We start from the raw sequence: 21,206 nt of genomic DNA on the forward strand, positions 1-21,206 counted from the left end.
AAAGAACCTGATGAGCTGAAAAAATTATGTCATTATCATTCATTTTTTTCATAATAGAAACATGGTTTTGACCTTTGCATTTTCTTACATTTTTGCTTCATTGTGGTATATCTTAGCTGTAAGATTACCTGGTAACTAACCTATCCATGAACATTAAGGGAAGTAGTCGATTGTGGATATTGACAATGAAGGCAATTTATTAACATGCGATGACTTTATTTGTAACAATTAAACAACGCTAATGATTCTGCCCAGGATTGGGATACATAGAATCTAATACAATTTGCACTACTTAGTTAAGCAATATGATAATTCTCTGATTATCTTCCTGAGATTTGCAATGGGTATTTCAGGAGAAAATAAATAATGGCAAAGCCATGAATTATCAAAAATCCATATCGTCTGTTGATCCAGGCTGGCTCAAGGGAATCCATATTCACTGATGGATTTTTTCATTTATCATTCATCTACTGATGAGACTGCTTTTTATACAGACCCACATACACATACACTTTTTACAGATACTTTATTTTATTGCAACATTCATTTAGGGAATCTCTCATGGTGGCTCACAGCCATTATAGGTTTTGTCCTCTCCTACCCAATACTTTCAAGCTGAGTTTGATAACCAAACACATAGTAAACAGCAAAAATAGGAGATCTATTTGTTATTGAGCAAAATTATATGGCTGAGTGTAGCTAGTGGAACTTAAAATATAAAACAGGGTTTGAGAGTTATTTCCTGAATCAATAGAAAGGATTTATTGACTAAAGGGAAGGGAGGGCAGTGCAGAAGACCCATTGTTTCTGTTTAAAGAAGCAAGATGAATGCATTTAAAATGTTAACGTCCTGGCTGAAAGTGTAATGTATTTTAGTGATTAATAATGCCTGTAAAACTAAACCATGTACCTAATACAGAATAATAAAATAAATAACATAGCAGACCTCTTTAAAGTGTGACAATAAATGATTGTTCTAATATTTTCTTCCACCTAACATATCATATTGTTTGGTTCTCCCATGTGCCTCCTGCTGGGCCTGACAAGTGCTGGAATAGCATACATAGAGAGATGAAAGGCAAAGTGTGGGTATGCTGGGGGGGAGGCATAATGAAAAATAATCTAAAGGAGGAAACAGAGATGAAAGGAAAGAAGGAAAGTTGAGCCATGCGCTAGATGAAGACAGTAAAATGAGTTTTAATGGAAAGTCCTTCAGCTAGTACCTCCCAAAGCACCAGCCCCATGAAGAAGGTGGCCAGCTCGACAGATCGGTGATGGGAAATAGAATTCATTCCTGTTGTTAGCTGTACCACACTTGGTCAAAGGCAGTAATAACCATATGACAGCTATTTAATGACTTACAGGAAAAAAACCTGTTTTAATCTACTCTGTGGTAAACAATAGGTCACTGTTTACTCTTAGCAAACAGTGTAATATTGACACTGCTGTACTGTCAGTCCTGGCTGTTTCTTTGCCTTATTTTTTGCTGAGAAGACACTCCCTTATTTCTCCAGTTTTATTGTTGTGAGGAGAATTCCTCAAGAAATATAAAAATAAAATTATTCACAGCATTTTTAATAAGAAGCCAACATGTAAATGTTTTTTTGCTAACTGGTCTTTATAAACACGTCTTTACAATGAAAATAATAATAAGAAACCAAATATGGGAGTTTTTTTCTAATTCTTAGGGAAAGTGTTGACCAAACAGCAGAAAAGCTGATCGTGTCTTGCCAGGATCCCTGGGAAAAGCTTGCACCAAGTGTCACGTCAAATCTCTTATTGACTTTATGGCATAAAAGATCTGGCCCAGAAGTAATTTTTTTTTCTGCCTTCTTCTGTGAGCCCTGGCATGCAAGGACTGTTTTGGGTGGTTGCATGAATAGTTGTTACTCTGTACCAAGGAATTCTTTGCTTCTGACAGGTGCCAATTATGCTGTGGACATCTGCCCTGAAGGCATTGAATCAAGCTGACAACTCATTTTATATCAATCAAACAACAACCATTTTCAATAATTTCCCATCCAGCTGGGACTGAATTTGCACAAGTGATCTATGTATTAGAGACATTACCAATCCACAGAGACATTCAGAACCATGATTATGTTCTGTTTTCCCACAGAAACTCTTGCATCTGCACAAGAAAGCAACAACTTCTTCCACTATGCAGGAGGATGCTGACAACTCAATTTTGGTCACTTGCTGCCAAGCTCAACTTGCAACAATCAACTCACATTAGACTGGAAAGGGATTTTTATGTCCAGGCTTGCCACTTGCAAATCCTGTCTGTTGATCCTCTAATCAATGTGGATCTGTGAATCTGCAAGGTAATACTTTAGTATTCACTACTGCTTAGCCACTGTAATGGGCTTTTTTTCTTTAACAAACACATAATAAATGAATGGAAGTTTTAATCCTGTTTTTTGAGTAGAAAAGGAGAGCTGAACTTATAACCAAAGCATTATTAGGAACAAGAGGAAAATACAATGCAGAAATGTTCCAGATGGTGACTTTTCTTCACTATGACAGTTTATTTTCAAAGTGGTACTGGCATGAGCCTGAATTTCATTCTGCTTTGAGAAGATAATACCTTCTTCACAGATACATATTTTTTAAATACACAGTTAATGAGAGAAATACCTGGCACTGATTCCATTCCCTTTTTGACCTGTTAAACCATGATGCTGTTTATGCCATTTCCTTCAAATACTTTATGTAACAGAACAGTACATTTGGAGGAAAGGAATTGGTAAAATGTTCTTGTGGGAAGGACCACAACATTCCCTTTGCTAGTGTTTGAAGTACATTTTGCTATCTGACTGGAGCTAGAGGTGACAGCTAACCCACAGTCCTTGGGAATATGGTTAGCAAGCCAGAACAGTAGTCAGGCTCACCTTCTTGTTGTATTCTTCAAGTGCTGTGCCCTGCTGTTTGCATAAGGGGAACAGCTTTTATTATTCTACTCTGTCCCTGCTACTGTGCACCAGGGCAGCACAAAGCAAGATTTAGTGCTTGGATATAGTATTTGCTTGATAGCAACTGTTATAGTTAAGGCTGCACTGAGACTTCTGTCTTAACCTGCAGTTCTCCCATGCTCAAAATATTCTTTAAAAAAAAAAAAATCTTTCATGTGGAATTTTTCATGCTTGTTATCAGCTGAAATATGATTTTTTTTTTTTTGGCAAGCCTGAATAAAATTCATTCATTCATATTTGAATTATGCAAGGAAGTGGGTGTAAGGAGAAAGGTCTCTTTTTTGCACATTCATAATTCACAAAAAAAGCTGCATATTACAAGCTGAAACTTTCCAGGTGGCTAGTTTTGACTGAAGGGTAGTCTTCATGCTAATTACAAAGAGAGAATGACTGAAAGAAAAATGAAAGAGAAAAATTAAAAATGACACATATTGTGATTAACTCATTTGTTTTGTAGGTGTGTCATACAAAAGTTACATTGTGAGCCACTTAGAGCAAGTTTAAAGTAACAATTTCATTTAAGTTAAGATGAACTACCATAATTATATAATATCAATGTTTTGTGCTGTAATTTCACTAAGAATCTCCCTGCAGAAGCTTTTACTTATGCAAATGTGGAAGCTCACAGTGAAATCAGTGCAGAATCTTATGAATCATTAACTTTGGCCAGAAAGCCAAGCTGGGGAAGGAGGGAATGGCGCCCACTGGCAACAACCATCCCTATGCTCTGGGTGTCCCTGAATGCTGGACTGCTGAGCAAAATAACTCAAGGGTTTTGTAGTTTCTTCCAGCTTAATACACTGACTGTCAGGGACAGCAAACTACAAAAGCTTTGTTATTCTCTTTTCCTTGCTATATTCCCACATATTTGTGGACGTAACAGGCGGCACATAATCCAACCAGCACTGTGTGACTGACCCTCCACGGTAAGAAAGCATTTCTTCAGCAGAAGGTACCTGGGCAGCAGAAGCTGGGAGTGTTAAAAGAGTCTCCCTGAACCCATGGAAATAAGGTACTGTGACATGTAGGTCCATGTTCTCATAAAACACCTGCAGATAAAATACAAGCATATAAAGAAAGCAATATAACTGTAATTTTAAACATCTGAAAGAATAACTGGCAATAGTTTGCATAGTAATTGCTGACTTTGCTCCACATGGAGCAAAGATGAGTTCTGAACTTCTCCACTACTAAGTTCCCAGTAAGATCTTGGAGGCCAAAGAAGGACTGTTGGATTCAGTGCAGGAAACGTCATCATTTTTTATCCCTTGAATTTTGGGTGAAGTGAGGATAAATAGATTTTTCCCAGCAATGCTGCTTTTTTTTTCAAAATAAAAACAAGTGAGTAAATTCTGAGACATATTAGCTTCTGTAAGCAGAAATTTAAAACTTAACTTTTATTATTCCAGGTCCCTATTCCAGGAACAAAAGGTCTTGATCCAGTCACTGAGTGGATAAATGCTACGACAATTGCAAAATAGAAAAGTGACAGCAGTGCCTGGCAATAATATGGCCACATAAGAAGTCCCTGGTCTGACGTTTACAGTCATCATTGGCATAAGATCAAACCTCAGCACCGGGGAAAAACTAGATAAAAGTCACATCCTTTTCAATATATAAAATGATCTATTTGAATCAAGTGCCAGTGAGAGTAAAACTGATGCAGAGCTATGAAGGAAACATGGTAACTCACTTTCTTCTGAATGCCTGATACTGCCCAAGGTGTTAATGCCCCTTTTCTACTTTCCATTCATTGCAGTATAATGAATGGGACACCCGATACTGGCCTCGTACCCTTTGTCTTTCACCAGCCCCATACTGGGATGACTCTATAGGTGTGTATCATACTGAAGGTTTTTCTTGCTGGTGGTCCTGTTCTGGCAAAAACTTGGAGGAAATTACTGATCTTGTACTTAATCCAGTACGTGCAAGTTATGTTCAGAGTATTTTTAAAAGTCTGTTATTTTCTTCTTTAGTTCTCTCTCTGATTATGTTCTACAAGTATTCAAAGTAGCCTCCTCTAAAAACTCTTCCTACACCTGTATGATAGTTACATTAACTCACAAGGATTGCAGTGCCCAAGATGCATTGACTCCAGCTGGATTTTTACTTGTCTATTTTTCTTATCTTATTTGCACCCTTGCATGAACTACAGTTCAATGACTGCAATTTGAGCACTCCTTCCTATCTAGCTGAACAATCTTCCCCAACACACCACAATCCTGATGTGTAATCACTCAGGAGACATAATCATTCACTTAGAACTAAAATAATTCTCTTACCGTTTGCTCCTTGCCTCCATTCTGCCCTTTTTCTCTGATTTATTGCACTATATTCCTTATGGAAATATTTTGACATCCATCCCCTCTATTCAAGTCTTATACCCACCCTTGGAGGGAGTGCTTTGAACAGAGGAAGGCCAGGATGAGTGTGTATCTCATATACTCACCCTTTTATTCCGGTGTCATTTCCCCCACCTCCTCATTATATTCCTGAGCCCTTCCCCTCCTTCTAGTTTAGCTGCACCTACTATGTCTCCTGTAGTTGAGTCCTCCCTTCCCTCCCCTGATCCTCTAGTAAATGTCAGAAAATATTTCCTCACAGCCTCTGCTACTCAGGATTGTGTCTGAATATAGGGATCCTGAACCCCAGCCTTGTCTAAGCTCTCTAAATCACTTGACCCCAAAAAGGTTGCCACAGGACAGCACTTACCTACAGTGCAAGCTGGAGAGAGAAAGTGCTGTTAAGGCACTGAATTCCTCCAGCTCTGAGCTCTGCAGCTTATTTAGACTGCAAGAAAAAATTTAGTGAGCCAGAGCACTGAATTTGTTACTCATTAAGCTTAGTCAAAATTGCTATGAAATTCCTTAATTAAACAGTTCAAGCTGAGAAGTAAAATGCTTTCTAATCCAGCTACCACAGTGCCCCACTCAGTCTTGTACCTTTGCCTCTTCTTTCTTGCTGCCCCCGTGTTGTCACGTTACCTCATGTGCTGCCTCTGTTGGTTTTGCTTGCTATGAGTGTCCCCCGACCCCCACGCTGCACTGACAAGCAGAAAGCTCTTCATGCCAAGTACTGGCCTAGTGGTGAGCACCAGCCCAGGCTGGAAGTGCATCTTGAATTTCTTGCTTCCCCAGGAGCATTTGATTAAAGGAGGATTTTCATGGTGTGTTGAGATTCAGAACATGGCTGCTTTCAGTGGCTGCTGGTGGCAGTTCTGAGCCAGAACACACACTGGGGCTCCATTCCTGTGCAATAAACTGAGCCCTGGAACAAGGAATTCTGCACAATTCCCCCAGTGTGCAAAAGAGAAGAAACAAGGCCATGCTCACACTTGCTGCCAGGCTGCTGTTTTGCACTCAGGGACACAGGTTTCACCAGATTTTTTTCACCAGTGATTCTCCACAGAAGGTTTCCACACCTGCTCTGTAGTGTGTCTCTTACAGCTAAAGAACTTGAATCAGCTTCACTGTTACTCAAGATGTGTGAGGTCAGTTTGGAAACATTTGGAAATTGAGGACATTTCATGAGTGTCTGCACACCTGCACAGGGCCCCACACCAGCACCTGCAAATGCAGGGGACCTCACAGCACAGTGTGCCTTTTACAGGCCTCAACAGCCCCAGCCTAACTCACAAACATACACATGAGCTCCTCAAAGTGCTCAGATGAATACACAATCTAAATTAGTTTCTGCTATTATAAGAAGTCTCAAAAAACTTCTCTATAGCCCAGGAGATGGCTCTGGAGTCACAACACAGATGTGTACAGTTGTACAGAATACAGCTCATAAATTTGTTTCTTTTATCCCTTCCTAGTAACTGAAGTTTTAATGAATAAAAACTATGCTTACAATGAAGTAGGATAACAGACTATTTTAAATGAGGTATGTATTTCCTTTATTTCATATGGCTTGATTTATGGATCTGCAAACTTACCACTTCAGCCTGAACTCAAAAAGCAGAAAAATTACTTTAAAATTAATTTGACAGTGCTTTAGGATGAATTATGGATACCTTTCTTGGCTTCTGACAGTAATTTGCTTCAGGATATTCTTCTGGCTGAGAAGCTATAAACAAGACACAGCAGCAAAAATACAAGCAAAGAAAAACAACTAAAAGAATTAGATCAGCTATAGTATTATTCATCTTGATGCTGAATTTTGTTCCTTTGGGTCTAAACCAAACTAACTGAATTTATTTCGTAATTTTTATTTTTCAATTCACTTATCCACGGTGAATATATCCATGTGTATGTGTTTTCCCTCCAAGAATCTCCATCATGAGGAAAATAAAATAAAACTTTTTAAATTACCACAAAACTCTTTAATTTATTTAAAGTCAAGTCTGCAAGAGGGGAATTCTAGTGCTCCATTTTACATATAACATAAATGAAGCTTTCCCTGGTACATTTTTCCACAACTCCTCTCAGTGCTAACTTCTTAAAAATTGTGCCACTGTTTATATTATTAACTAGAGCCCAAGACTACAAGAAGCTGTTTAAGCACTCACCCAAGAGACCAGCCAGAACAGAGGGACTGCAGTGGAAGGATTAGGGAGCAGGATGCTCAGACACTCATTTCCAGCTTGGAGTGGCTACAGCTGACTGCAGTTACATCTGCCCACCGGATGTGCACCTCTCCATGTGAAAGTTGTGGATACTGAAAAGTTAATGAAGGCATTTTCCAGCTCTGCAGGATGTATGCTGTTCCTTTCTGCTGTGCTGATGCACATGCCTGTGTATCTTGTGCAAGCAGTTACTGGACACACAAACCAGGAAGTGGATGTTGAAAGTCACTGTATTATTAAATGAGGAATCGTATCTAATTTAATTAAGAGATAAATATACCCTTACAAGTAAGCAAATGTCATCAGGGGATATCAGTTGTGCTTGCATATATTTGCAGTCATGACAGTGCTTTAAAACTTTTCTCATTTATGGACAGTATGTTTCTCTGAAATAGGAAAACAAGTTTTTTTCAGGTGATATGTGAAGCAAGCGTTCAAAGAACTTGACCGAAGAGTATCAGCAAGTAAACAAAAAATGTATCCTATCAATAAAATTCTTGTGGGAATACGTCATAAGGGTAGTGTTTTTGCAGTTGGGTTGCAGGAATTTAATGGGCAAGGAGCTGAAAATTATGACCAAGACGGCTAGCTCTTGTAGCTTCATGCTTGCCTTGCAGTCTGCATTAAAAATTTGGAAATTATCTTGGAGCTTCACATAGTTATCAGTCCTGAGCTGTCCTAATGACTGAAAGAAACAAGTTGATGATGATCATAACATGCATCTGTTTGCCTTGTCATGGTATTATCATCACATTGTCTAAATTTAGACAACCTCAGTCATTACAAAAATCAGTGTTTGCACTGCAATTGTAAAATTTCTTTCTTCTAAAATCTAAAGATTGCAGAGAAACTATTTTAGCAAGCAAACAATAGAATATTTAGAAGAAGGAAGCAAATATTTTGTTAAAATAATTTTTAGAAAAAGCCTTCAAGGATTTTGAAAAAGGCACAGTCCTTCTTTATGACCATGTGGAACTTAAAGGGTCATCTACCAAGTTCTACTGTAGCTGCATTTGAATGATAAACTATGGGAACTCACAAAATCCCAGGCAAGGAGATTCCCCTTATTTGGAAATCTATAGATTTTAGACATATTTTTCTATAGCACTTTGTGATATCACGTATCACAGTACTTCATGCTCACCCATTTACATGGGTGAAGTAAAGACTGGCAGCAATCCAGCTGCTCACTTTGAACTGAACAACCACACGAGATGCTGACACAGAAAATCACCCTTTGATTTCTCAAGAGTTAAATTGCATCTGCAAACCATGTCAAGTTCCATTTGGAGTAAGCTCTGGTGTCTGTCTAGTGCATTCCTGCCACTGGTTATTCTTTTCTTTTTTGTTTCTTCAGATAAGAAATGTCTGCATCCTAGCTGCTAAGAAAGAGGAGCATAATTCTGAAATGCTTAGTCACTTTTATACTTTTTTACTGATGCTGGGAAGAAGTGACAGAATCCTGCCTTTAACATGATTCAAAAGATAAGGAGGAGGAGAAGGTGGAGAAAGATTATATGAAATGTATTTATATTGCTTCCACAACTGAACTGTTTTCAGTATAGTGTCACGTTCTCAGTGTGGGGGAATTCTGCATGTGTCATGATTCAACAGATGTTCTTGCACACTACATGCAGCTGCACTATGTCATGGGCAAATTTAATAGGAAGGTGCTTGTTATGTGTTCCCTCCAGTCTCAGTTCACAAAAACATGGAGAGGGAAAAAAAAAACCACTACCTGATAGCTTGCTTCCTTCCCTTCTTTATATAGCTTTTTAAAACACTTTAAAACAAATATTTAGTACAAATCTTTTGTACTAAATTCTGTAACACCTGCAATTACAGCTCTATTACCTTTTGCTAGAATGATCTTGTTCTTTATAATGTTTATAATGCTAATTAAGTAATTTTGAGCACCTGAAGAGGTCATATTCCTAACAGTGGGGGGTTCTTCAAGAGCTTGATCCTTCAAAAGGAAGAATAATTTCTGCTAAGTCCTGTGCATCCTCTGTTCTCAGTGACTTGAAGATGAAACTCAGAAGCACTCCTTACAGCAGCACGGCAGAGACAAGTGCTGTCAGAAATTTTACAGAGTCAAATTCAGAGAAGCCTTCCTACTCTTGTAATTTTAAAATTCTGGATCCTCTCCTCTAGGTATTCTCTGTCCTAAATTTGGTTAGTCCGTGGGCAGCGTGTTAACCAGCTCTTCAGAGGGAACCATACCCTTGGGTTCCAGATTCTTGCAGATGTTGAAACATAGGTTGTCTGGTTAGTGGCAAGGGAGGTAATTGAAGAACTGGCTGTGCAAGGATAAATTTGGACTTCAGAGAACAAAATTGGCAGCTGAGGTAGAAGCACATTCAACTAAACCAAACAGGACAAAACTCAAAAAGAAGGTACAGCTATAGAAGATGTTGAGGGTGTTACACTGTCAGTAAGTGTATGAACAAAAAATAGATGTTATAAATGAAAAATGTAAATTTAATTACTGAGTCTCCTACAGTACAAGAAAGATACTAACCTACTCCAGTGGAGGCTGTAGCAGGAAGCCTGTGAGGAGAGGCTGAGGGCACTGTGGTTCTTCAGCCTTGAAAAGGCAAAGAGGGCAGGGGGATCTACTGCTGTCTGGAAATATTTCACAAGAGACTACAAAGAAGACAGAGACAGGTTTTCCTTAGATGTGCACAAGAACAGGAAAGAGGCAACCTGCAGAACTCAGACCAAGAGAAAGTCTGACCAGGGACTAGGAAAAATCATTTACCATGAGAGTGGTGAAATATTGGCAGAGGATCCCTGGAAGGCTGTGACTCCCTCATCTCCAGATGACAAGCTCTGTATGTCTTCTTCTGTAGAGTAATCACATTTAACAGACCACCTAGATATTAATAGCTACACTTGTAACATTAATATATACATTTATTTATTTATTTATTTACAAGTACAGTTGAAACTCTGAGTGCTTTTAAAACAAAATAAAAGATGGATCAACAAGGTATATATATTTCTCCTTTTTTTGCCATTGAAAAATCACATTTTTAAAATAAACGTATCATTTATGTACAATTGTATGGGAGGTATTTTAAAGCATCTTGAATTTTGTACATGGTGAAAACTGCATATAGGTAAAATACATAATCATTTATCAAGTTGGTAGAAAAGTTCTTGTTTGTAGGAAGCTGATCAGACAATTTTGGAAATGTATAACAAGTGCTTCTGTTATTAGAGATGTGCATCTGTGAACACAGTCTGCCAAAGGAAATGGAATATTCAGTGACTCTTTTCAGAAGAATGCCAACAAATAGCATTGAAATATTTAATAGAGATGTGAAGATATTAGTTTCCAGTCTTCAGATGATTACTTAGCTCAAAAGTTAAACAGGTGTGGTGACTATGACATCTCTCATTCTGTTTCTGATCAATCTCAAATCATATATATGAGACCTAGTTGTGTTTGTGTAGAGACTGAACTTCAGAAATTGTTGTGAACTACCTCACATAAAACCTGCCGGCTAGTGCCTGTCTGTATCTTAGATTCAAGCATGTTTCCTAATTATCCTATACCTTTATCAGGTTACACTATGGTGTCCTGCAGCTACAAGAATTTTTAACTTAGCACTACAAACTATAGCTCTCAGTTTAATAGTCACAGTATTCCTGCTGACTGGGCAAATTACATTGGCAATGAAAATCAAATACTTTTGTTAGCTGACCTCCTGATGGCAATGAAGAAATACAAGTCAATCTGACTTTAAATTACTCTAATTCAAGAGAAGTTAGGAAAGTGTGAATATTTCCAAGATCTGCTGCTCAGTCATGACTGCAGTCATAGCAGGGTTTGAAAATCCTTGCTCTGTATTTCACAGACTATTCAAAGTGACTTTATAGCCCAATAAATGTGATTTTGCCATTATTAATAAAAAGGAACAGGGTTTGTATTGAGGTGACAGTGTAGGACTCAGCAATGCTCTGGGTTTTTCTTGGCCTAGATAGATTTTAACTTGGTTTAGCTGTGATAGCAATTGTCCAGCTGTGAGGCACTCTTGACTAGATTTGTTTTAGTTTAACTCTAGTTTAGGGTAATAACAAATAGTTATTCATTGTGAACTGAACTGCCTACAATTCTAGAGTCAGCTGTGGGGAATAGTGCAGACACATTTGACACAAATCAGCCATTTAATCACAGTTAGATTATAGTGTTAAGACAACATATAAAACTAAAAGCAAGCAGACACTAGGCTTGGAAGAAAGACATCCCTCTCCCATGAGTAATACACGAATCCTGGTGATAACTCATCATAATACTCCCCCACTCCTTTTGAGGAATACCAGTCTTAAGACCCAAAGGAGAACTGGGGGAGTAAGTGCAACACCACAGAATAGGGCATCTTTAGTGTAGCAACTTTAACTCTGTTTTTAATGAGGTCTTCCTATACTCATTAAGTAATTTTGATATTAGACTGTTTAAAATATTAATTGGACTAACAATAAATTCTTAGAGTAATTTATATTCTTTTGCCTTTTGCCTGTACAGTTTTGCCAAACAGACACCCTTTGAGTCTAATAGCTCATCATAACATCACCAACATCTTTAAGAACCTGGAAGCTGAAACAAGCACTGTAAAGATCACTGAAGCTCAGAAGCACTTTTGGCCAGTTGCAGTCAATGCTGCTGTGCTCTATTTTCTCATGGACAAGCTGAATAAAATCAATCCAGTGAATTAGCTCTCACTCGAGGTTACCACTCAGGAAGAGGTCAGTGAGTTTGCATGCTGCTGTTTTAATCTAGTGCTACCACTGGCTTACCACTTTCCCTCTGGTCACAGGCTTTTACTGCTGTATTTCACAAGGCAGTGCAGTGAGCAAAACCCTCTGAGAACACGAGGCTGAGTGTAAAGAACACAACTGCCTGTGTAACTCCCTCAGCTATCATTTACCTTGGTCTGTTTGAAAGGGTAAAGCTTCCTTTCAAAGCCCAGTTAGCTCTCCCAGTACAGCACAAACCCTGCACAAGCTCCCATTTACCACTCTGTGTATGCACACCTGTGTGGCCAAGCAGCCCACAGAGCAGTCCTTTGCCTTAAGGTTTTCAGGTCTCCCTTGCATGCCTTCCCAATTCAGCACCGTACAAGGGAATATGGACAAGTTTGTGTAGTTGTGCTTGGGTCTCCTTGCTGTAGCTTGAGCTGTTCGTGCTGCCAGCTGGCTCTGCCAGACCCCTGAAAAATTCCCTACTCAGGGAAGAACATCAGTTTGAAATGCTTCCTACAAACTGCATTTGCTCTGAACCAGTCCAGGATGCTTTCTTGTTAAGAACAGAAAAGCATGACAGCTTCACAAACATTATTGTGGCTGGGGGGCACCTCTGCAAGGACACCCAATATTCTCACTCTCTACTTTCCATCTTCATCTCAAACACTGGGAAACACATCAACTTTCAAAGTAGCTCTTCATGTCCTGAGTGCTGCTGTCACATGTATATATTCCTCCCCAGAACGAGCAGAATGGAAAGAGTGTTGTATAATGATCTCTCATTTAGCCTAAAGTGTCATCTTTTCCTTCACTGCATTTTGTCTGTGAGAAGTATGCTGAGTCTTGTGCAGCTGCGTTCTCGCTCTTATTCGGCACAGATCTCTTCTAACTTCTGCACCCATACCAAAAGTTTCTTTCTTCCCTTTGAGAAGAGTGACAAATGGGTACAAACCAGAGGAGCCCAAAGCCAACATGGGTGTGAACCAGGACTAGGATGAAAATATTAACCTGATAAAAGAGATTTATTTATTTGGCTTCTAGTGCATGTGCTCTGAGCTGGAAAATAAAATTCCAAATGGAGAAGAGAAAGGCAAGACAAAGAAATTCAGATTCAGATGCTGACCCTGTTTGTTTTCAGAACACAGAATATCTACTATACTGAAACATAAATCAGCCAGCCAGTGAATTCTTGGTCAGTATCCTCAAGGTTATCTGGAAGTCAGCTACAAGCATCTCACACAAGGACACATGCAATGACTGACTTCAGCAAGGTCACAAGGGCTGCTCTGGTCGAGGTTGAGATGCTCAGAATGCCCACTACCACACGTGGCAGGCCCCTGCCTTTGTTTGATACACTTCTCATTGAGCTGTGTAAGCAAGATACAGTTCTGGTCAGAAAAAACACACTCTATTACTATTTTAAAAATAACTGGTGTTAAACCAATTTTCATTGTCAGGCATGCTAACCTTTAGAGCAGATCTAGCATTAAATCATGAATAGATATAGGGAGTTCCCTTGGATCATTTGATCAAATTATGCTTTTAAAAGTACACTTCAAAAATGTCATTCTGGTGTAGGAGGTAAAAAAAAGAAAAGAAGGCAATGAAATTAATGGAAATTTGGAGAAATGAAATGTTGTCTCATGTATTTTGACAATGTAGGCATCAGTAGGTTTGCCAGACAGATCAGCTTCAGATTTGACTTGAACAAATTAAGCTAATCTAAAGCACAAGCTACTTGCTAGTAATTTTCTTGGCTTTTTCCTCTTGAACAATTTTACAAGTTTGTTTACATTATAACAGCCCTGGCCATATTTGAGGTCATTCCCCAGCCTTTGGGAAGAAAGCTGGCATCTGACAGGGTGGCCAATTTCTGGTCATAGAAGTGTTTTAAGTAACAAGGTGTACAGGCAGCAAGAGCAAAGGGGGAAAAGATATGAAGTTGAAGAAAGGAGAGACTGCTAAAACAATTGCATTTAGCAACAAGAAAGAGCAGTGAAAAACCTGAAGGGCTCTCACAGAGGAATCCCACTGCACTAATTGTTTAATTGTTACCCTGCTTTGCAAACAGCACACTGTAGACACCTTCTAGGCACCCTTCCTTTGCAGGCATCTGCTGTTGCACCTCATTTCTTTCAACAATAAGACATCAGGCAAAACTGGGCATAGCTGAGATCCATAATAATACCAAAAAAAGAGAGAAATTATACTCAAGAAAAAGTGATGCCAATGAAAAACAATTACTCACCACCACCAAACCAACGCCCAGTCAGTCCTCAAGCTGTCAGTCCTCAGTCCCCGGCCAACTTCCATCTCTGTATATCTGGTACAGAGAGCACGATGCCATATGGCAGGGAATGTCTCTTTGGTCACTTGGGGTCAACTGCTCCAGCTGTTGTCCTCTCAACTTTTTGTGCACCCTCAGCCTCATCACTAGTGGAACGGTGTGAGGAGCAGAAAAGGCCTTGACTCTATGTGAGCACTGCTCAGCAATAATTAAAACATTTCTGAATTATCAACACTGTTTCCAGCACAAATCCAGAGCATAGCCCCATGCCAGCTGCTATGACAAAAAACAACCCAGAAAATCTACCCCTGTCAAAACTAGCACAACCTTAAACTGAGTTTGCTGGGCTGGAAAGTGTTTGGTAGTGTTGGGATTTTTACTTGTGGATGGACAAATTTGACTGAAGCCTAAGAAACATTTTTACAGATTGCTTTAAAACAGGCTTATATTTTAATACTGTCTACTCTCACACAACATGCTATGATTTGATTTTCCATTATTATAGCGCTGTATTACAACACAAGTAATAAAGACTGTAGTGAATTCGAATTGGAGAATATAAACATCAGTCCTCTTGTTTGATTTTCCTAAATCTCTTTCTGACCTAATCATCTAAATATCCTCAGTCTGGTCATAATCCACACCTTGACCATATGGTCCTCTGACAGAAAACAAAATAATTCTAGGCAATTAAGACACTTGCCCGTATCCATTTCATCTTGTAGATCTTTGGAGGTGCAAACAAAACACTGGATGGGAAGATCTGCTAATGCTGATAGTGCTTTAGATCACTTGATAATCTTTTTCCTGTGATAGTTATTACTGAATGGAAATCAAATGCATGCATGTTAGGACTAGTAACAGATGGCACTTCTGTTCTGTGAGGAAGAAACAGGGGCAAAGGGGCAGCAAAGTTGAACCTCCCCCCTTCCCTGTCTTACCAGGATTCATTGTGTTGCCCTCCTGTTACAGTTGGCTGTGACTCTTTCTTGTTATAAAGAGATGTCAGAAGTTAGAGAGAGACAGATGATAACCTTAAATCCTTTACTGCATTTTACCAGGATTCTGAGAAATAAAAAATAAAAAAATAAAAGCCAGCTGAGGGAGTTGGAAAATGTCAGTGAGGCATTACACAAAGAACTTGATACATTTGTTGACCTTTCTTCTTACTCCACCCTTCTCCTCTAAGATGGATTTAGTAGTAGTGAGTGCTTAGTGCTATAAGTGCTTTCTTAAAAATAATTTAGATGCTATTGGCTGTCTGCCTGCACTTGGAAAACGTAGCTGTTTCAATGAGCCCCTGCTGAAACGGAAGAAAAAGGATTTATTGAAATGCCTCCAAAAATGCACCAAAATTTCATTCTTCCCCTTGTCTGCTGAAACCCATCTTGTTCTTGCTTTTACAGTCTTTTGTTTTATTTTTTTAATTGTACCATTGTATTCAGGGTCTTTTCATTCTTCTCCGCTATTTTACGAATGGCATGTGTGGTATTAAGAGCTGAAGGCAGAGATGAGAGGAGAAGTGTTTTGAATTGACTAATTTGCAGGCAAGAAATAAAGCTCTTGTAAGGTGGTCCCAGGGGTATCTTTGCCATGAACACTATTTGAAATGACATGTAATCTGGTACATTTCAAAGGCAAAACATTTCCTATTCTAAAGTATCTTCCCGAGCCAGGGTTGGTTTACCTGTTTCCAGAGAATAATAAACTCCACCGAGGCCAAGGAATCTCCTTCTCTCCCCTCTCAAAATTCCTGTTCTTTTTCAAAGGGGCAATTGCAGCCAGCAGTTTATTTCTGTCCTATCTTTTGCTGCTCTAATGGCTCAGTGTTCGCTACTAATACATAGCTGAATGCACCTCTGGATTAAATAACAAGTAACAGAACCCAGCACATCCCTGTACAACACAATAAATAATGGTGTAGAGCTCTCCTGTTGTTTCTTACAACAGTGGAAAATTTAGGTTTGGTTCTTATAGACTTTTAAATTTTAAAGCATTTCACCATATAATTTTGATCTGGCAATTTCTTAATAAAAACTGTTTCTCTTCTAGAGAAATCTGCATTCAACTCACCTTGGAATACTGTATTAATACTCTTTCTCAGCACAATTCAGTGTTTCTAGCCTTGCTGACATACTAAAAGGCTTACAGAAAAAATTCCACATTGAATTTGTTAAGATGGAAATTTCAGAAAAGCTTTATGTTTAGAATTTTGTTCATACTTCGGTGAAGGCTTAACTGGTCTTACAAACTGACACAATCATCATCTGTGAATATGTTCATATACTCTAAGGAATGTTTCTCTACGTGTATGATTTAAGTTTACAATACCCAGAAGCTGTATTGCGCAGTTTTAAAAGATTTTAAATGTTTTAAATGAGGAAATTGGCCACAAATAAACCCCAAAGCTTTTGAGAAAATAAACACTGATAAATATCACAAATAATTTCTATTAATTTCACAGCTGTTCTGTTCTAAAGCTTTTAGTTACCATAAAACAAATTCATACTTTGTGAACATTCTGAACTTACACAGATCACTGTTTCAACCTTTACTTGATTTTTTTCTCTAACTCTCTGTGAACAGAAATCAGGGTACAGAGTGTCTACAATAATGACCCTACATTTTTATATGTTTAATTTTTTTTTAATTGAAAGCTCTAGCTACATTGATTTTAAAAATCCATATGCTTGTGCTCAAATGTACTGGTTCTACATAGTATTTTTTCAGTTGTGGACAATGTTAAATAAATTACACTACTTGAAGAGAGATAATGAAGGTTCCCGGATAGAACAAGCAAAAGAAATGGATTTGTAATGTCCAGAAAGAAGAAATTTATAAAGGCATGAAAAGTGAAAAGTTCTCTCCTCAACCTAATATTTATGTGAGGCAGCAGAATGTCCAGGATGAATTGTACTGTCAGTTTGCATTACCAGTCAGCCCTTGAAGGACAGATTTTTGTACTGTGAGTGACCCTAACGTGTGTTGCATTTGGATCACTACCAAACAGAAGTCATGATAAAATATTACATCCCACAGACAGGCCTTACACCTTAATTGTTGCTTTTCACAAGGTTCTGTCAACTGTATTCTTAATTTATGGCAAATTAGCCTAAATGTAACTTAGAACTAAATGTGTCCAGTGTTCACAAAAACTTCCAAAGAAGACAGTGCTGTTCCCCAGTAGTGTTTATCTCCTGGACTGGTCCCCTTATCAATTCTGAACTATCAGATCAGTCTGGACTAGACGCTATTACTAACGATCATGAGGAAACATAACACTTACCATGAAATAAAGAACTTTCTACAAGTTAGTTAGCAATACCACTAGTCCTAGAAATTCTACCACAAGCAGAGACATAAACCAGGCCTTTCTGTGACTGCTGAGTGCTGTCATACATTAACACACCGACGGTATTACACCTCCAACACTCAGTGTCTGAGGGAAGTTTCAGTGCCTGGGGAACACTTGCTGCTCTCTGAAATCAGAGGGACCTGCTTGCTCTTCTGTATTTGCACAAGTCATCAACCTTGCACAAGTATGCTTGAGCAACAGATTTGACTTCTGTTAAGCCCCTTTCATCGCCTGTGTATAATGTCACCTTCAGTGAGACATTAACTAAAATTCTCTTTTTTTCTTTAGATAAATGTCTAACAAATCCACTTCAGGGTGCATTGAAATATTCATATAGACAATGTGTAGGGAAGCCATCAGCAGGAATCAATTGTGTCACTCTGGGATGCTTTTCAGAGACAGGAGCATTTTGCTAATACAGAATACCTAGCCAGAAAGCAGCACAATATTCTAGCTCAGCTGATTTATTGAAACTATATTTTTGAGGGCTGTTTTCCCTTTGGTGACTCATGTGATGTGGTGCCATTTTAACAGTGTGCAGAACACATGCTTGTCTGAACACTTCATTATTTGGCTCTAAGTAGTACAGTATATTGTTCTGTTTAGGGAACAAGTTTGAATTTACCATTGACTCAGGAGAACTTCACAATGTATCGCTGGGTCAAGGACAGGAAGCTGCAGCAGAAATAGCTATGGAAAAGGCATCAAAAGAAGGCCACTGGGTTATACTTCAAGTAAGTCAAAGCTCTTCATTACATCAGTGCTGCACTGCGGTGTTACAAACTGAAGCGTTTCAAAATAACATGTGCCTAGATGAAAGAGTACTAAATAGTGATTTAAAACTTCCTTTGTCTTTGCCACAAGGGAAGCACATAACTTCATCTGTATATGTGAGTATCGCTGAATATCACATAAAATATGAATTGCAACTATCGTGCATGTAGGGAGTCAACTAACATATTTTCCCAAGCACATGATATCTGATTTACTAATTTATTATCCATTAAAAAAAATCCTTTAGTAAATAAATGTGTAGCAAAAAGAATTGTTACACTGCATAATCAGATGAATAGATACAAACAGGGAAGATTGCTGTCATTATGCAGTGTATTGTGCTAAACAGATGCACACAATTTTTTTCAAATATTGTGCAGTATCAAACTGCTTCCTTATGTCTGGGTTTTTTCTTGTATCAATAAAATGTTTCAAATTTCAAATCAATAGCTCACTGGGTGGCCTATTTTTTCATCCCTTCTCCCCCCTCTCCCTCCTTATCTCTGAATATTTATTTTGTAGTAAAGTGGAAGGACACATTAGAGAAATTACTGAAGAAAACCAGGGAAGGAAGTCAGCGGGGCGATTGGTTTTGAGTGTGGGGAACCTGCTCCTTTCCCTAAAGCACATCTCATTCCAGAGTGGATTTAGGAAACCTCCCATTAAAATAACTGATAAGCCACTACCTGTAATACTGCCTGATCACCATGCTGCACTAGATAAATTTGACCAGGCGAGCAAAACACCACAGAAATAAAACTTTAAAAATGTGAGCATTAAACTTCTCATTTTAAAGCCACTTGAAACAGTGAAGTCACTAAAAGCCTTTACAGCATATGCAATAGTAAAGCAGAATTAATTTCATTTCTTAAGTATTTGTTCACATATCCTAGAGTGACTGCACACCTATCACCAAAAAAAACAAACAAAAAACCAAAAACAAACAAGAAACTACTTCTTTCAATTTTAAAGCATCACATACAGTTTCTAGCTAAGTACCTGTCTGTGTGCATGGGAAATGAAGAATCTGCAGTCACTGTAGGTAATTACTGTAGTACATAACAAAAATTTATTTTGGTTTCATCTAGCTTAGTTTGTTTTATCTCGAGATGCACAACCATGTGGTTTTGTGTCTCTGGAATATCTTTTACATATTCTGAGCATGCAGTGCACTGGAATTAGGTCTTCAGCTGAGGTAAATCAGTTCACTACACCAATTTATATTCCTAAGGGTTTGGTCCAAAACATTTGGATCACACATTAGAGGAAATCGTGGCTTGGCTGCTAGGTTATCATATTTTCCTCTGTCCTTTTTAATTTTTGTTTTGGAAGTCTTTTAATGAAAACATTTTCTTACTGACTCTTAAAAGATACTTACAAACACAGGTGTGTATAGAGAGTAGTTATAAGCTATGACCAAAGATATGGCCAAAGAATTTTTTTAAAAAAACCTGTAAATCATAGATCTGTAATAAAGAAAGAGCATCCATGTGAATGCTAAAAACCTCACCAATTAAAAAAAATAAAAATAAAAAAAAAAAATAAAAAAAAAATTTGCTTTTTCGGCACTATATTCTAAAAAACCTCTGTGAAAATTACAAAGGCTTTCAAAGGCTTTTCTTCTTTTTCTCTTATATAGAACCTTTTCCAGCAATTTTAAAAAAAAAAAATTAAAAAAAAAATAAAAGGAAAAATCGCCAGCCACCCGCGCGGCGGAGGGAATGTCACCCAAAGTGCTGACAGACGCACAAAGAAACCGGTGGCTGCAGCCACGGCCAAGGCACGTTTGTCACCAACTTGTGCCGGCGCCTGTGACTCCGCCGGGGCCTCCGCGGTCCCCGGCCGCGCCCGGCCCCTCCACCCGCGCAGCGCCGCCTTCCCCGCGCCCGCCCAGGAGCGCTCGGGGCGCCGGGCCGGGCCGGCTGCACCTCCCGGGCCGTGCCCCTGAAGGCCTGCGGCTCTGCCGGCGAGACCGTCACCTGTTCGCTGCCGTGCGGCAGCCCAGCCCGGCCCCGCCGCAGCCGCCGGGCACTCAGGGCAGCCGCCCGTGCCCGTGTCCCGCCCGTGTCCTGCCCGGGGCGGCCTGGGCCGGGCCCAGCGGCGGCGGCGCGTTCCCGGAGCCAGAGCGCCCCCTGCCGGCGGCCGCACCGCGGGCCGGGCCCAGGCGCGGGCGGGCTCGGGGGGCCCGGCCGGGCCCGGCCCCGGCGGGGGAGCCCCGCGGGCGGCGCGTTTGACCCCGGGCAGCGCTGCGGCGCTGGTACGGCGGCCCCGCCCTCCAGGGGAGGTTTCCCTCTCGCAGACGCTCGTGTTAACCCTGGAGTGGGGGCCTACGGGACTCCCGAGGCAGGGCCGCACTCCCGGCACCCGCTGCCAACACCCGGGAGCCGGCGGGGAGAGTCTGTGACCCGCCCCCGGCCCGGCGCTCCTGCCCGGGCGTCTGTGTGGGCCCGGTCACTACCAGTGCGGGAGCCGGCGCGGCTGGAGCCGTGTCAGCAATACCAA

General features: G+C 39.7%; 2 long non-coding RNA genes across 4 annotated transcripts; both read right to left on the minus strand.

Annotated features, from left to right (window-relative positions):
* Positions 1 to 245: 245 nt before the first annotated feature.
* LOC310911299 lies at positions 246 to 14,617 on the minus strand. 3 transcript variants are annotated; one of them, XR_014590488.1, is made up of 7 exons: positions 14,537 to 14,617; positions 10,301 to 10,385; positions 10,061 to 10,185; positions 7,483 to 7,631; positions 5,685 to 5,762; positions 3,929 to 4,021; positions 246 to 3,362 (listed from the first exon to the last, which is right to left on the minus strand). It is a non-coding gene; the product is annotated as an uncharacterized lncRNA (long non-coding RNA). The 3 variants fall into 3 exon arrangements; XR_014590487.1 differs by lacking the exon at positions 10,061 to 10,185; XR_014590486.1 differs by lacking the exons at positions 5,685 to 5,762; positions 10,061 to 10,185.
* Positions 14,618 to 15,492: 875 nt separating this feature from the next.
* On the minus strand, positions 15,493 to 20,728 carry LOC310911373. The gene is made up of 3 exons (XR_014590501.1): positions 20,083 to 20,728; positions 18,556 to 18,620; positions 15,493 to 15,640 (listed from the first exon to the last, which is right to left on the minus strand). It is a non-coding gene; the product is annotated as an uncharacterized lncRNA (long non-coding RNA).
* Between the last annotated feature and the right edge of the window lie 478 nt (positions 20,729 to 21,206).

The sequence above is a fragment of the Zosterops lateralis genome (genome assembly GCF_965231275.1).
Source record: "Zosterops lateralis genome assembly, chromosome: 7".
In the NCBI taxonomy this organism is placed as follows: Eukaryota; Metazoa; Chordata; class Aves; order Passeriformes; family Zosteropidae; genus Zosterops; species Zosterops lateralis.